Here is a 16,743-nt window from a genome sequence, read left to right as displayed (position 1 = left end):
GTGGGAATTGAACCCTGATCACTGGCACTGTAAAGCATTACACTAAGTGTTATGTCACCATCTCACCATCTAACAAGCAGGCACTGTATGTTACACATGGCTGTTGGTTAACAACATAAAAGAATCACAATGGAATTTGATAAACATAAACTGCAAGGGTACATTGAAATAACAGGATTAGGAGTAGTGGGGTTGCTTCTGCAGGAACTAGCAAGGACTCAACTGGTTGAATATCCTCCCTGTGTACAAGATAAGGGAAATATATACATAGATAATCTTTTACTCAGATATGTAGGAAGGAGGCATGCCACCTGACTAACAGTAGTGTAGGAGCATCTGTTCCCTATCTACTCTGTATTGTGTGTTGCCATGGTAACTAGTCACATGAGTGGGGGCGTGGTAAAAGTGAAGGGAACAAGTTATGTCTTCATGCATTGTTCATCACCGTTTGTAGCTTGGGACCAGTGGATGTCATATCTTTTGCTGACCGCTCAAGAATGTTCAATTGCCCTTAGCTTACACTTGGTTACGCTTAAGTTTCATCTCTTCAAGATTGTAGGTTTGCTAATTGCTAATAAAGGACTCGACTATTGGAGCAATCATTGAAGCTGGGGGTGCATCATGCAAGTATAACAACCGCAATGGGGTCGCCGGCAACAGCAATTGTTTTGGTCTTGGTTTGGTTTTGCCACTACAAGTGGGAATAGGTATTCCTGAAGATTACTGATGATGATGATCATCATCATCAGGTGCCATGTCCAGTTTGTGAGCTTTGACTGTCATGACCCACACACTCCTGTTTCGGGTCAAGTGGATCAATTCATTGGTATTCATTTCCAGTTCTCTGGCTGCTGTCTCCACCATCATTTGCCTTTGCCTTCCTTTTGCTTTCTTCCTTTCAATCTTTCCCATAACTACCGTGCATTCTAACTCTTCTTTTCTAATCACATGTCCAATGAAGTTGCCTTTTCATGATCTCATACAGTATTTCTCTTTTTGTGTTTGCTCTGTTCATGACATCCTCATTAGATATTTGTTTCGTCCATGATATTCTTTGCATCCTCCTCAAAAATCACATCTCTGCTGCTTCAATTCGATTCCTCATGTTACTAGATATTGTCCAACATTCTGATCCATATTACATAACCGGATAAACGTAACATTTCAGTACTCTGAGGCGGGTTGTCATGCCTAGTTTAGTATTGGTCAGTATACTCTTCATTCTCGTAAAGGTGTCTTTTGCCATCCCTATTCTTCTTTTGATGTCCATGTCACACCTGCCATCTGATGTCACCCAGCTTCCTAAGTAGCAAAAGTTCTGTCCTTGTTTTATGTCTTCCCCGTTTATTCTCAGCCTGCAGATAGGATTCTCCTTTTTGGATATCACCATACATTCTGTCTTTTTACAATTGATAGACAGACCCATTACAATTGATAGACAGACCACAGACCCAGACACTTTCTTCAACAACTGTATCAACCAAGTTTTGTAGTTCTTCCTCCATACTTGCAGTTAACACAAAGTCATCTGCATATCTGAAATTATTGATGTTTTCACTGCCAACTTCGATTCCCAAGATGTCTCTTATTTTTTGTAATATTGATTCACTGTACACATTAAACAAATCAGGGGAGAAAACACACCCTTGTCTATCGCCTCTCTTGATCTTTGTAAACTGACTCACTCCTCCATCTTTATCAAAGCATTTGATAAAGAGAAGCACAATAAGTTATTTGAAATACTACAGGAAACTCTAGATCTAGATTCGAAAGACCTCCACCTAATCAGAAATCTGTACTGGGAACAAACTGCCACTGTAAAACTAGAACTGATGATACATTTAATTTGTTAGTAACTCAGGTTCAAACATTTGCTGGACAGACATTTAGATTAGATAAGATTGGATTTGACTAGATTATATTAGATTAAATTAATTTTAGTTTTATTTGCCACACGTACATTGAAACATACGGTGAAATCCATTGCTCATATCAACATGTAAGTGCAATTACGAAGAAAGCTCGGCAGGTCCTCTACTGCCTTAGAAGCTTGCAAAGATTTGGCATGACATCTAAAACTTTGAGAAACTTCTATAGGTGTCTGGTGGAGAGCATATTTTCTGGCTGCATCACAGCCTGGTATGCAAACACCAATGCCCTTGAATGGAAAATCCGACACAAAGTGGATACGGCCCAGTCCATCACAGGTAAAGCCCTCCCCGCCATTGAGCACATTGACATGAAGCATTGTTGCAGGAAATTAGCATCCACCATCCAGGACATGCCCCCTTCGCACTGCTGCCATCAGAAAGAAGGTACAGGAGCCTCCAGTCTCGCACCACCAAGTTCAGGAACAGTTATTACCCCTCAACCATCGGGGTCTTGAACCAGAGTGGATAACTTCACTCAACTTCACCTGCCCCACCACCAAACTGTTCCCACAACCAATGGGCTCCCTTTCAAGGACTCCTCATCTCATGTTCTCAATATTTAATGTTTATTTATCATTATTTTAACTTCTTTATCTTCCGTTTTGTATTTGCACAGTCTGTTATCTTTTGCACACTGGCCTTCCGCCCTGCTGCTGCAGCTTTCCATTGATTCTATTATGGTTATTGGATTTATTGATTATGCCCACAAGAAAATGAACCTCAGGGTTGTATATGTTGACATACATGTACTTTGATAATAAATTGACTTCGAACAGCCAGCACAGTCGAAGGATATGCTAGAAGCAGCCTGCAAGGGTCACCACGCTTCTGGCGCCAACATTACATGGCCGCAATTCACTGACCGGACATTTTTGGATTGAGGGAGGAAACCGGAGCACCCAGAGGTGACACACAAGGTCACAGGGAGAACATGCAATATCCTCACAGACAGTGGTGAGAATCAAACCCGGATTAGTGATCGGTGGCACTGTAAAACAATTGTACTAACCGCTACGCTATTCTACTCCCTGTTCTTCAGAACCTGTTGGGCAAAGCTTTCACCTCCCATGGTTCTACAAAATAGTTTCAAGGACACCACTGTCTGGAAGTTCCCTTCAACTTACTTTCCCCGCTCTGCATAACCCTCTCTATGAATAAGTGTCACCTCCATCGCGACTGAGGTTATAGTTGTCTCTAAGCCAGATGTCCCAGGGTAACTACAGAGCACTTTGTGATTTTCCTTGCCCAATTTTCCAATTATTGACACTCTAAAGTGTTACACAAACCGCTACACTACCATGCTGTCCTGGTCTAATAAGAACATAAACATAAGAACATAAGAAATAGAAGCAGGAGTAGGCCATCCGGCCCATCGAGCCTGCCTCACCATTCAATAAGATCATGGCTGATCTGTCCGTAAACTCAGCTCCATCTACTTGCCTTTTCCCCATAACCCTTAATTCCCTTACTATGTAAAAATCTATCTAACTGTTTCTTAAATATATTTAGTGAAGAAGCCTCAACTGCTCCCCTGGGCAGAGAATTCCATAGATTCACCACTCTCTGGGAAAAACAGTTTCTCCTCATCTCCGTCCTAAATCTTCTCCCCTGAATCTTGAGGCAAAGTCCCCTAGTTCTCGTCTCACCTACGAATAGAAACAACTTTCTTACTTCTATCTTACCTATCCCTTTCAAAAATTTTGTATGCTCCTATAAGATCCCCTCTCATTCTGCTGAATTCCAGAGAGTATAGCCCCAGGCGACTTAATCTCTCCTAGTAAGATATCCTCTCACCCTTCTGAACTCCAGTGAGTACAGTCCCAGGCCTAATAGCCTAACCCCCTCATCTCTGGAATCAACCTGGTGAACCTCCTCTGCACTGCCTCCAAAGCCAGTATATCCTTCCTCAAGTATGGAGACCAGAACTGCACACAGTACTCCAGGTTCGGCCTCACCAGTACCCTGTTGCAGCATAACCTCCCTGCTCTTGAATTCAATCCCTCTAGCAATGAAAACCAACATTCCGTTTGCCTTCTTACTAACCTGTTGTACCTGCAAGCCAACAGATAGCACATAAAGTTCAAAGTAAAATTTATTACTAAAGTACATATACGTCACCATATACAACCATGAGATCCATTTTCTTGTGGTCATACTCAACAAATACGTACAATAATAATTATACAGGTTTCCCCCATCCGAAGGTAGAGCTTTCCTATGAAATGGTTCGTAAGCCGAAATGTCGTAAAGTGAAGAAGTAATTACCATTTATTTATATGGGAAAATTTCGTGAGCGTTCGCAGACCCAAAAATAACCTACCAAATTATGCCAAATAACACATAAAACCTAAAATAACAGTAACATATAGTAAAAGCAGGAATGATATGATAAGTACACAGCCTATATAAAGTAGAAATACTTTTCCACAATCATTACTGAACTGTTCTCCGTAGCGAAAATCTCACGCAAGCGCCGACGGCAGGAAATCTCACACAAGCGCTGTTGGCAAAAACACGGCGCAAGCACTCTCCAGTAACCTTTAAGTTATGAAGCTGCCAAATCATACCAAATAACACGTAAAAATACACATCCTATATAAAGTAGAAATAATGTATTTACAGTGTAGTATCACTTACCAGAATCAGGAAGACAGCGCCGAGCACACTGATGGTGGTGTGTTAGGCTGAGTCGTCGCAGTTGGGGTGGTGCAGTGGCCCCCACCCTCCAGGCCGCCGAGCGATACATTGCCGTGAAGCATGCAGCGGTGCAGCGGTAGCTGGGAGGCACACAGCACATCTCTAAGAAAAAAGCCGAAACAAACATGCTAATTAATTAGCTGCTGCCCAGCACGTAATTGTCGGCCCAGATCAGTGCTGATTTCCGATTGCGTCGTCTCTGATCTAGGCCGACAATTACGTGTCGGCGGCACCTAATTAATTAGCATGTTTGTTTCGGTTTTTTTCTTAAAGATGTGCTGTGTGCCTCCCAGCTACCATTGCATTCTCCGCGAATCGGTATCTGTTCGTGGCCTGGGGGTTGGGGTGGTGGGACACTGGGGTGTCATCTTGTCATCGTCTGTTTCCATTAGGGCAGGCAGGTCATCTTCTATCTCTGCCCACCTCGATGTCGAAGGTCGAGGTTCGTTGTCTGCTGTGGCTGATGTGGAAGGCTTGCTTGACTGCTGAGCCTCACGCATTTTTCTATCACACAGTTCTTTGTAAGGACTCAAACCATCCTGCAAATATCCCCTAAACTGATGTACCCTTTCAAAATTAAAGTCGTACTTTATCATTACTCATTCCGTTTCGATTGTTATCCTTTTTCTTCCAATTCATCTGTCAGTTCTTGGTGATGGGATGCCAAAACCTCTTCAACATCATCTTCGTCAGCTTCCACAAGCCAAACTCACGTTGTCCTTACTTCGTTCACCACAATCCAAACACTTAATTATGTCTAGTTTCACGCTAAGTGTAACACCCTTACGAGCTCTTTTAGGCTTTTCCGATACCATAGAACTCATCTTGCAAATGGCTGCTCACAGGCATGTGTTTAAGCAATGCCGTTCCAAATCCGAGGGACAGCGGCTGTTCGGGGCACGCGCTGCCTTTTATCGCGTGCTGCTTTTTTTTCGTAACAATGAAAACACCTTCTGAAAGCAAAAACAGGGTACTAATGTAGGTCTCTTTCGTAACAGTGAGGTTTTGTAAAGCGAACGTTTGAAAAGCAGGGGACACCTGTACTGGAATCAATGAAATACCACCCAACCTGGGCATTCAACCAGGGTGCAGAGACAACAAATTGTGCTAACACAAAAAGAAGAAACAATAATAATAAACAAATAAGCAATAAATATCAAGAATGTGAGACATAGAGTCCTTCAAAGTGAGCCCATTGGTTGTGGAAGCATTCCAATGATTGGGCAAGTGAAGTTGAGTGAAGTTATCTCCTTTGGTTCAAGAGCCTTATTGCTGAAGGATGGTAACTGTTCCTGAACCTGGTAGTGTGAGTCCTGAGGCTCTTGTACCTTTTTCTTTCCTTGCAAAGAAAGTTATAAGTATACGCTGCTCCAAAGGTAAGCTTCTATTTGGTGGTAATTCTGTGTTTTTAATTTTTTTTATTATTGAAATACAGTGCAGAATAGGTTATTTTGGCCCTTCAAAAGGTGACTACCAGCAGCCCCTGACTTAACTCTAGCCTAATCATGAGATGATTTACCAATTAACCTGTCAACTGGTACATCTTTGGGCTGTGGGATGAAACCAGAGCACCCGGAGGAAACCCACACAGTCTCAGAGAGAACATACAAACTCCTTGGAGACAGCAACGAAAACTGAAGCCAGGTCACTCGTACTGTAAGGCATTATCCTAACCTCTACACTACCATGACAAGAACTTGACACAATATATTTTTAGCCGATTGGAACACAGAACAGGATTTTATGCACTGCATAAGATTACAGCAAGCCTAGTTATTTTGCACAAATCTGCGAATGAAACACAAGATATAGATATAGTGTGAAGTCTCGGAACAAACTAGTTTCAAGACACCCGACTTGGAATTATCATGAAATCTCTCGGGAAATCATTCAGTAAAACCCATGTATAATTCTGTAATTTCAACCAAGTATTCACAGGAAATATGACACTCTTTCAAGAGAAGATTACATAAAACATTGCAATGAAACTTCCATTAATATGTTCAGTTCAGCTCTGGCTGTAAAGATAGAGAACAAAATGTTCTTTGGACTACTAAAAAAGTGATCTCCCTTGTAATTGTAAATCATAACCTTGTTATTTCATTATGCACATATTGTGCATTGCTATCCTTTAAAAAAGGAATGATAAATGAGCAACAAATATAAAGAAAGATTGAGCTTCCATAATAAGAAATGGAAAAGGAAAAATAAATGTGTGTTCCAAAAAGACATTGACAGCAGGAATTACTCCCGGGAATAAAAATATAGTTGAGACTTTCAACAAATATTACAGCCAGAAGGAGCAATAAATGTAGCAGAAATGGAGTGGGACTAAGTTTTAACTGTAGTGAAGAGTCACAGAATCACACAGCATGGAAACAGGTCCTTCAGCCCATCAAGAATATGCCAATCAAAGAACACCCAATCCTACACCGATTCTATTGTAATCTTCCCATTAATTCCCAAGATTCTACAACTCAGTTATGCACAAGGGGTAAACTACCTAGCAATGATCAACTTCCTTTGGTTACATTCTCAACAGGATCAAAAAGGCTACAGAGGATTGTAGACTCAGCCACACTGTTCCCTCTAAGCTGCGCAGGTGCATGACCGCACAGTAACTAAAATGTTCCCATGCACATACCCTATGTTGCCATGCAGCTGTGATTTTCTTTTATATAATGTTAATATAATTTTGAAATCTATATTTATGTAATTGTGAAATACCCTGTGATTATATGCTAATAAATATAGTTGATAAATTTTCTAAATAATAGATGTACCACAGCTTTTAATTTGAAATATTTTAGCGCTTCAACATATTTATATTGTCTGGGTTTCAAGTTAAAACACTGTTACAAATTGTAACAATAAACACAGAATGGAAATCAGTAGCTGAATAGCAATAAACTGCCGGCTTGCTGAATGTCAACACAGTCTGGTCAAAACTTTTTACTTTTAACATTATGCTCGTCAGTTGTTTAAACTGCCTGACATCAGGTATTTGTGTTGCGAGTTATAGTTTGTGTTTGTTTGATTTGCATATTACAAAAAATTAAAGTGCCGTGCTGTTCTCAGGAAGTGTAAAGATTTCCTGCTCAGTGCAATGATTGATCTGTGAGCTGTAGAAAAAAATAAGTGGGAACATTACTCAGCCAGTTCCATCATGGACACGCCTTTCCCACCACTGAGGATATTTTCAAAAGGTAGTGTCTGAGGAAGGCAGGGTACATCAGTAGGGACTTTCACCATCTGAGACATGCCCTCTTCTCATTACTGGCAACCACGGGATGGGGGGGGGGGGGTAGGTATGGGAGCCTAGAGATTCAAACTCAGTGTTTTTGGGAGCAGCTTCTTCCCATCTGCCGTCAGATTTCTGGTCAGTGCATGGACCCACGAGCATTGCCTCACTGTTCTTCTTTTGCACTAGTTAGTGTTTCATTGTCACTTGTAGTAATTCTTTATGCCTTGCCTCAAAACAACGCATTTCATAACATATCTCAGTAACAATAAACTGATTCTGATTCTAATGGAACACTGTGATTGAAAGCGGACCAGGCAATGTGCAGGGCGATGAGTCAGTGCGACAGACAGGGTAAAGCACTGAACGTGCTGAGAAAGCAGAACGGGCCATATGCAAGGTTGGAGAGCACAAAATGACTCGGAGTGGATCCTGTCACACTGGGTGCGGACCTGAACGGGAGACAGCAGCATTCAGCAAACCTGAAAGGGAGAGGCCAAGGTGGAGCTCTCAGGTTGACGTGAAACTGTCTCTCTTTAGTACCAAACACAACGAGAATCCAGCAGTGAGGTCTAACTGCAGAACCAAGGCAAATTTAATTTGAAGTGCCATAGCAACCAGTTACTGTGCCAACAAAACCATGTCAAAGTCTCAGACAGTAGGGAAACAGACCCTTTGGCCCATCTTGCACATACTAGCCATCAAGCATCCATTTCATAATCATTCCATTTTATTCTTCCCACATGCCCATCAAATCTCCCAGATTCTACCACTCATCTACCATCTAGGGGTAAATTACAATCACCAATAAACCTGCTACCTCCCACATCTTTCGAGAACCCGATCTAGCTCATGAGGTCATAATGAGAACGTGCAAACTCCAGGCAGACAGCACTCAAGATCAGGATTGATTCTAGGTTGCTGGCACTATGAAGCAATACCTCAGCTAGCAACCTATATGCAGATGTAATTCAATTTCTCACGAAAAGATATTGTATATTCAAAAGGAAGAATTTACTAAAGATAAATCTATTTTCAAATGCAGAGTAATTAATTTGTACATTTTAAGCCTGCGATTCAAGACATGCTTTACACATTCTCTCCATAAAAGACAGTGAATACAAAATTACTCATCAAATGGCAGACATGTACACCCTGTCTGAACGGCCTGCTGCCACCACCCCTCACCACTCCCCAACTCACGGACACACTCTCATCCTACACCTTCACTTTCCAATCTCATATTGCTGATCTTTTGCACAGTACATCACAGAACAGTATCACAGTATATCACACCATAGCACAGAAACAGGCCCTTCGGTCCATCTTGTCCGTGCTGAACTATTAATCTGCCTAGTCCCATTGATGTGCACCCGGACCATAGTTCCCCCATCCACATACCTGTATAAATTTCTCTTAAATACTGGAATTGGACCTACATCCATCACTTGTGCTAGTGGCTAGTTCCACACTCACACCCCACTCTGAGTGGAGGAGGTCAAAGGTTCATTTCTTATCAAAGTGTACAATTATGAAATTCTTAATTCACTCTTAATTATATTCACATTTACAACGTTCATTTTATTATAATAGTGTCAGTAACATTAAACTGTCTTAGATAAATACGAAACTCGCACTTTCTGTCAAACTGTCAATCTTCAGGCCATGTCACTCTGGGACTTGTGCTAATATTATTTTGTATGTGTTGGATCATAACTCTATGTGCTGTGATTTGCATCTTGGCCCCAGAGGAACAATGTTTCATTTAGATGTATACATGTGTTTGCTTGAATGACAATAAACTCGAACTGGAACATGAATAACCAACAATAAATCCTATATGCAGCAAATATTGTGCGGTTCTCAACCTCACAAGTATTTCTCGCCGAGAGCATATCCAGCAGACTTGTGGTTGCAACCTAATATGCCACCAAACACAATATAATAGAAAAGATATACAGAGCAGAATCCCATATCTAATTTCAGTGTTTGTATTGATAAGTCACTGTTCCTCTAAAGTCATAATATAGTGGAAGTAAATTAAGTTATTCAGGAGACATGAAATATAAATGAAAATTATAGCTTTTTATTGAAAATCAGTACAACTTGACTAGTTAATTCAGCATGCAAACCAGAAGCTGCACTTTTGTCAGAAAAAAACAAATCAGTTCTGAATTTATTCATAAAATTCTGTGCAATTATTCATAAGCAAATATATTGTTTAAAAAAATGCCGATTTATTTCCTCTGATGCTGCTAATATCAAGACACAGGGACGTATTGTTTTAGTCCACTTAATCTAATATTGTCAAGACAATACTTCTTATGATTCAATAAACCAAATGGCTTATGTTTAATTCTTGGTATTATAAAATCTATTGGTATTATTAGAATTATATTTCTGTATAATGAGACCCTTCCATGAGTGATGCACCTATATTAAAATCCAAGTTCAGTTGATGTCTTTATTGTGTTTCTCGGGAGCACCAAGATCAGGGAAAAGGTCTGAACTGCCAGCTTCAGCTGTGACAGGGGAGTTGAAGGTCTGTGCTGGAATTGGAGGTATGTCCGTGTGTGTGTGTGTGTGTGAGGGAGGAAACGTTCTTGTTTTGCAGCTACAAGCACGAGGAAGCCTGCAGAAGCTGGAGATCTAAGGCAACACACACAAAATGCTGGAGGAACTCAGCAGGTCAGGCAGCACCAATGGAAAAGAGTAAACAGTCAGCGTTTAGGGCCGAGTCCCTGCATCAGAACTGAGTAGGAAGGGGGAAAATGCCAGAATAAAGAGGTAGGGGCAGGGGAAAGAGGTTAGATGGAAGGTGACGTAGGAGGGGAAAGGTCAACGGCTGGAGAAGGAAGGATCTGATAGGAGAAGAGAGTGGACCATAGGAGAAAGAGAAGGAGGAGGGGACCCAGGGTGAAGTAAAAGCAGGTGAGAAGAGGTAGAGGATCAGAGTGGTGAATAGAGGACGGTGGGAAGGAGGGAAATTTGTTTATTGGAAGGAGAAATCGAGACCCTTCATCAGGATCGAAACATTGACTGTTCACTCTTTTCCATAGATGCGGCCTGACCTGCTGAGTTCCTCCAGCATTTTGCATGTGTTATTTTGCTGCTGTTATCTCGTTGCTCATTGTGCTCCGTTCTGCCATGTCCGATGTTGTTTTGCTGAGCATTGTGGGCATGCTGTGTTGGTGCTGGGATGTGAGGCGAGACTTGTGGGCTGCCCCCAGGTGCGTTGGCTGCAAATGTAAACAACGCATTTCACCGAATCCTGAAGAAGGGTCTCAGCCCGAAACTGTTTACTCCTCTCCATAAGTGCTGCCTGACCTGCTGATTTCCTCCAGTACGTTGTGTGTGTTGCTTTGGATTTCCACCACCTGCAGAATCTTTTGTGTTTATGATTTCACTTTAAACTTCCATGTACTTGTGATAAATATGTACCCCAAGGTTGTATTTGATGACATATATGTACTTCGATAATAAATTTACTTTGAACCTGAATAAATCTGATTTGCTACCAGCCATGGACCACTGGTACAGGTTATATGGAAGAAAAGGAGAGTTTCTTCAGGCCTTCCCTACAGTGTGTACATTCAGATATCTAGAGACACAGCATGGTAACAGGCCCTACCGGCCCAGTGAGACCACACCGCCCAATTACACCCATGTGACTAATTAACCTACTGACCCATACATCTTTGGCATGTGGGAGGAAACCGGAGCACCCAGAGGAAACCCACGCAGCCATAGGGAGAACGTACAAATTCCTTACGATTGAACCCAGATCGCTGGTACGATGAAGCATTACGCTAATTGCGACGCTAACTTACCACCCCTATTTACACACAGCAGCGGGAATGAACATGCAAGCCTTCTCGTTGGTGGTCAGGATGTGCTACTGGAGTGCCACGGGGTCTGACTGCTGTTCAGAAGCCACATCGTTGCCACTACACACCGTGCAAAGCATGTCCCAAACTGAACTAATTTTTGCTGTGTTATACTGAGATTTCCATCATGTATAGATGTGAGGCACAGCAGTGCTGGTTCTGTTGGGACTTTCTGGTACCTTGACACTGGGGACCACTCATCTTTGGTATGACCCTTCAACCACCAGGCTACTGAACCAGTGTGGATAACTTCACTCACCTCAACAATGAACTGATTCCACAAACTCACTTTCAAGGACTCTACAACACAAGTTCTCAGTGTTATTCATTTTGTAATTGCACGGATTGTCTTCTTTTGCTCATTGGTTGTTTGCCCGTTTTTCGTGTGTAGTTTTTCATTGATTCTGTTGTATTTCTTTGTTCTACTGTGAATGCCTGCAAGAAAATGAATCTCGAGATAGTATATAGTGACACATTTTACTTTGAAAATAAACTTACTTTGAACTTTTGAATTTCTTTACATATCAATAGACCTATCAGGCTATCTAAGTTCGCAAAATCTACCTTTCAATGTAAGTGTAAGGATGTTGCCTCCTTGTTCTTACATGCTAATAATATCTTACACAATGGTCAACAAGAGCTGCCTGCTGTGACAGCCTCTGCCCACATTGATGCCAATACAGACCTTGCAAAGTGAGTCAAGCCTGTAAAGACCAGTCACTGTACAAAAGGGACAGGCACTTGGCTCTCCTCTCTGCACTCCTCAACCAGAGGACCATAAGACATTGGAGCAGAATTAGGCATACGGCTCCTTGAGTCGTCAAGTTAATTGACATTTAACTATATACATGTATATAATGTATATAACCACTTAATGTATATAGAAATGAGACAACGTTTCTCCAAACCAGGGTGTAAAGCACAGTGGTGCACATTACACATGATAACTTATGAAGGTAAGAATAAAACCTACAGATGATTCACACGTAAATAACAAACTAAAGAGCATTAATATTAAATATTGGAAGGTACAGAACAGATTAACCAGTGACATTTTGAATACGATGCAGCTGGGAGTTCAGAAGCCTAGTGGCCTGGGGAAAGAAACCGTTTCTCATCCTGATCATTCTTGCTTTTATGCATCACAGTCTCCTGCCTGATGGTAGAAAGTCAAAGAGGATCCTGGATGGATGGGTGGGATCCTTAATTATACTAAGGGCCCTGCGTATGCAGTGCTTCTGATAAATGCCCCTGATGGATGGCAGGGGGACCCCTATGATCCCCTCAATTGTTTTCACAGTCCTTCATATTGACTTCTGGTCCGACGTTCAGCTGCTCCCATACCCGATGGAGATGCAACTTGTCAGGACTCTCTTAATGGTGCTCTTGTAAAGCCCAGTCTGGTCCACCATTTCATCATAGCTGATTTATTGTCCCCCCTCAACTCCATTCTCCTGCTTCTCTCCATAACTTTTGAGGCCCTTAGTAATCAAGAACCTGTCAACTTCTGCATTCTGTACCCTATAACTTGGCCTCTGCAGTTTTCTGTGGCAATGAATTCAACAGATTCACCACCCTCTGGCTAAAGAAATTCCTCCTCATCTCTGTTTAAAGGGATGTCCTTCTATTCCGATGCTGTATCTTTTGGTCCCAGATCTCCCACTATAGGAAGCATCCTCTCCGCATCCACTCTACATTGGCCTTTCTTGATATTAGATAGATTTCAATGAGAACCACCCCCACCCCACCACCACTCTTCTTAACTCCAGCAAATCCAGGTCCAGAGCCATCAAATGCTCCACATCTGTTAACCCTTTCATTCTCAGGATCATTTCTGTCAACTTCCCCTGGACCCTCTCCAATGCCAGCACATCCTTCCTTAAATAAGGGGGTCAAAAGGCTCACGTGCAGTCTGAGCAATGCTTTATAAAGCCCTGCATCCACTCCCAGTGCCCCCAAGCTGCTGTGAAATAGGATCAAATGTTAATCTTAATCTCAAAGTTTATTTTTTTAATATAATTCTTATTTTTATATTCTTATAATTATCATTGTAATTCTTATAGTTGCTGAACGTTTTTGTTGCACGTCATGCCAACACCACAGCAAATTCCTAATACATGTAGATGTATGTATGTGGTGAATAGATTATGAAGACACACAGTCCTCTTTTATCGTTATTTAGTAATGCATGCATTAAGAAATGATACAATATTTCCTCCGGTGTGATATCACAAAACACAGGACAGACCAAAACTGAAAAAACTGACAAAACCACATAATTATAACATATAGTTACAACAGTGCAACAATACCATAACTTGATGAAGAAGTCCATGAGCACGGTAAAGTTCAAAGTCTCTCAAATGTCCCACATCTCACGCAGACGGGAGAAGGAAGAAAAACTCTCCCTGCCATGCCCGACCACATTCGCCTCTGAGTCATCCGAAAACTTCGACGTCTGATCAGCTCTCCGACACCGAGTACTGAGTGCCATCTCTGTTCGAATGATTCGACCTCAACCTCAGTCGCCAACAGGAGGCAAAGCCGGAGATTTTGAGGCCTACCCTCCGAAAGATTCCCGACCACACAGTAACGACAGCAGCAAACGAGTGTTTCAGAAATTTCTCCAGTTGTTCCTCTGTGTTTTCACGTCCATTCTCCATCAAATCAGAATTGTCCACGGCCCATATTTGACAGATACGATATCATTTTTCACCGGAGGGCTGCGCACGCGCGCTGCTCTCTCTCCTCCCGCCTGATAATATACAGTAGGAAGAATTCTGGGCAGTGAAACAATGCAGCAGGTGTACAGAATTACCCTGACAAACTAATCAGACTAGTGATTGCACTGACAGTCTCACTGAAGGAGTGAAACATTGTTGTCCCTTTTATTTAGCTATGGCTATTGATTTGGTGAGGGACTCCAGGCTTGTTTGCCAGTGAGTGAGAAAAGGCATTCTTCGATGGCACATTTTTAACACAAAGTTTAATTCTTAGCAAAGAAATAAGTGTATCATTGTATGCATCAGCAACACAGAAAATGGCACCTCACTAAGTGAAATCTCACCTGGAAGTCCTCGTACCAATTTACTGATGGGTGGGATTTCCACAGGAAATTGGCACAACAGCTTTAAGACATGCACAAAAAATGTTTTTCAAGGTGCATATCTTGCGAAAATTACAACTGCAAATAGGTTCAATTGCTAGGCTTTGCTGTTTTAGACATTCTGTAGATCTAGTAATGTATCCACAGTCTCCGAAGACAATGGATTTGCCTCATTATCAATCGTCTGGAACTCAGCTCATTATTTGACATTCATACTGAAGATGAGTATTTCTCACTGGCACCAAACTGGGTACCAGTGAGTATTTTAATTAGTGAGTAAAATGGTCGGCACGGTAGTGTAGCAGTTAGCACAATGCTTTCTAGTACCAGCGGCCCAGGTTCAATTCCCACCACTGTCTGTAAGGAGTTCATACGTTCTCACTGTGACCATGTGGCTTTCCTCTGGGTGCTCTGGTTTCCTCCCACAATGCAAAGATGTACCGGTTGGTAGGTTATTTAGTCATTGTAAATTGTCCCATGGTTAGGCCAGGAATAAGTCGGGGATTGCTGGGTGCCGAGGCTCAAAGGGCCAGAAGAGCCCACCCTATGCTGTATTTCAGTAAATAAAAATAAATTAACCCCCACCTACTATCTCTTCTCAGAGAGTAAACCCCTTATCTCCAGAATCAAACATCTCTCCTCATAGTTTAAACCCTTCATCTCCAGGAGCGCTGCATACACAGGGCCCTCAGTATTATTAAGGATCCCATCCATCCATCCAACACCCTCTTTGACTTTTTACCATCAGGCAGGAGACTACGATACATTAAAAACAAGAACTGTCAGGAAGTGAAACAGGTTCTTCCCCAGGCCATTAGGCTTCTGAACTCCCTGCCGCATCACATTCACAGTGTCACTGGTTAATCCGTTCCGTACCTTACAAAATTTAATATTAATGCACTTTAGTTTGTTTTTTTTTATGTGTGATTCGTTTGTATATTTCATCCTTACCTTCATAAGTTATCATGTGTAATATGTACCACTGTGCTTTGCACCCTGGTTCGGAGAAACGTTCTCTCATTTCTATATACATTATATGTTATATACGGTATAGACATGTATATAACTAAATGAAAATAAACTTGACTTGACTCGAACCTCGTGAATCTCATAGGTTAAACCCCTCACCTCAGGAATCAATTTAATGAACCCCTTCTACAGCAACCATCTCTTTACCGATGATTGAGAGCACTCTTCAGACTTTAATTAGCCAGATCAGCTTTTTGTTGCCACTGCAAACCTGGGCAGATATCCACATTGTTGGGTAGATGCCCATTTTAAAACTGCACTGGTACAACATGGCTGGAGAGACAGCCAAGTATTGCATCTACGATGCTTTCTGCTCCTGTAGCTTTTTCTGTAACCAGTTCTCTCAGCTGTTTCATGATGTCATGTGAAGTGAACCAAATTGGCTGGCCTCTGTGATGCTTGGGATCTCAGGGGGAAGCTGAGATGGATCTCCCAGCTAAGTCAGACGTATTGGTTGTGGATGACTTGGCTCTGTCAATGACATGCTGTTTTTGTGTACTCCTGTGTTGTGCTATACCATCTTTCCATTTCATTTTAAGATCCTGAACCAGCAGAGTATTAGACGAGGGAGATGATGCTTTGGAGTTGATGTTAAAAAATGTACTGTTTTTTTTTAGAAATACAAGAGATTCTGCAGATGCTGAAAATCCAGAGAAACACACACAAAAGTGCTGGAGGAACTCAGCAGGTCAGGCAGCATCTATGGAGAGGAATAAACAGTCAGTGTTCTGGGCTGAGACCCTTCATCAGAACTCAGTCTTGGCCTGAAACATCGACTGCTTACTCCTCTCCATAGATGCTGCCTGACCTGTTTTTTTTCAGAACTATTTTAAAACATCATTATGGTCACTG

The 16,743-nt window shown here is 41.8% G+C and overlaps 1 protein-coding gene across 1 annotated transcript in view; it reads right to left on the bottom strand.

The window, feature by feature from the left end:
• cacna1ha (calcium channel, voltage-dependent, T type, alpha 1H subunit a) overlaps positions 1-12,127 on the bottom strand; it is a 510,834-nt gene extending 498,707 nt beyond the window's left edge. The window contains exon 1 of the mRNA XM_072269033.1: positions 12,016-12,127. The gene's annotated coding sequence lies outside the window, so the exon portion shown is untranslated. The remainder of the gene's footprint in view (positions 1-12,015) is intronic.
• Between the last annotated feature and the right edge of the window lie 4,616 nt (positions 12,128-16,743).

The sequence above is a fragment of the Mobula birostris genome, chromosome 9, assembly GCF_030028105.1.
Source record: "Mobula birostris isolate sMobBir1 chromosome 9, sMobBir1.hap1, whole genome shotgun sequence".
NCBI lineage: Eukaryota > Metazoa > Chordata > Chondrichthyes > Myliobatiformes > Myliobatidae > Mobula > Mobula birostris.
This window is presented reverse-complemented; position numbering and strand designations above follow the sequence as displayed.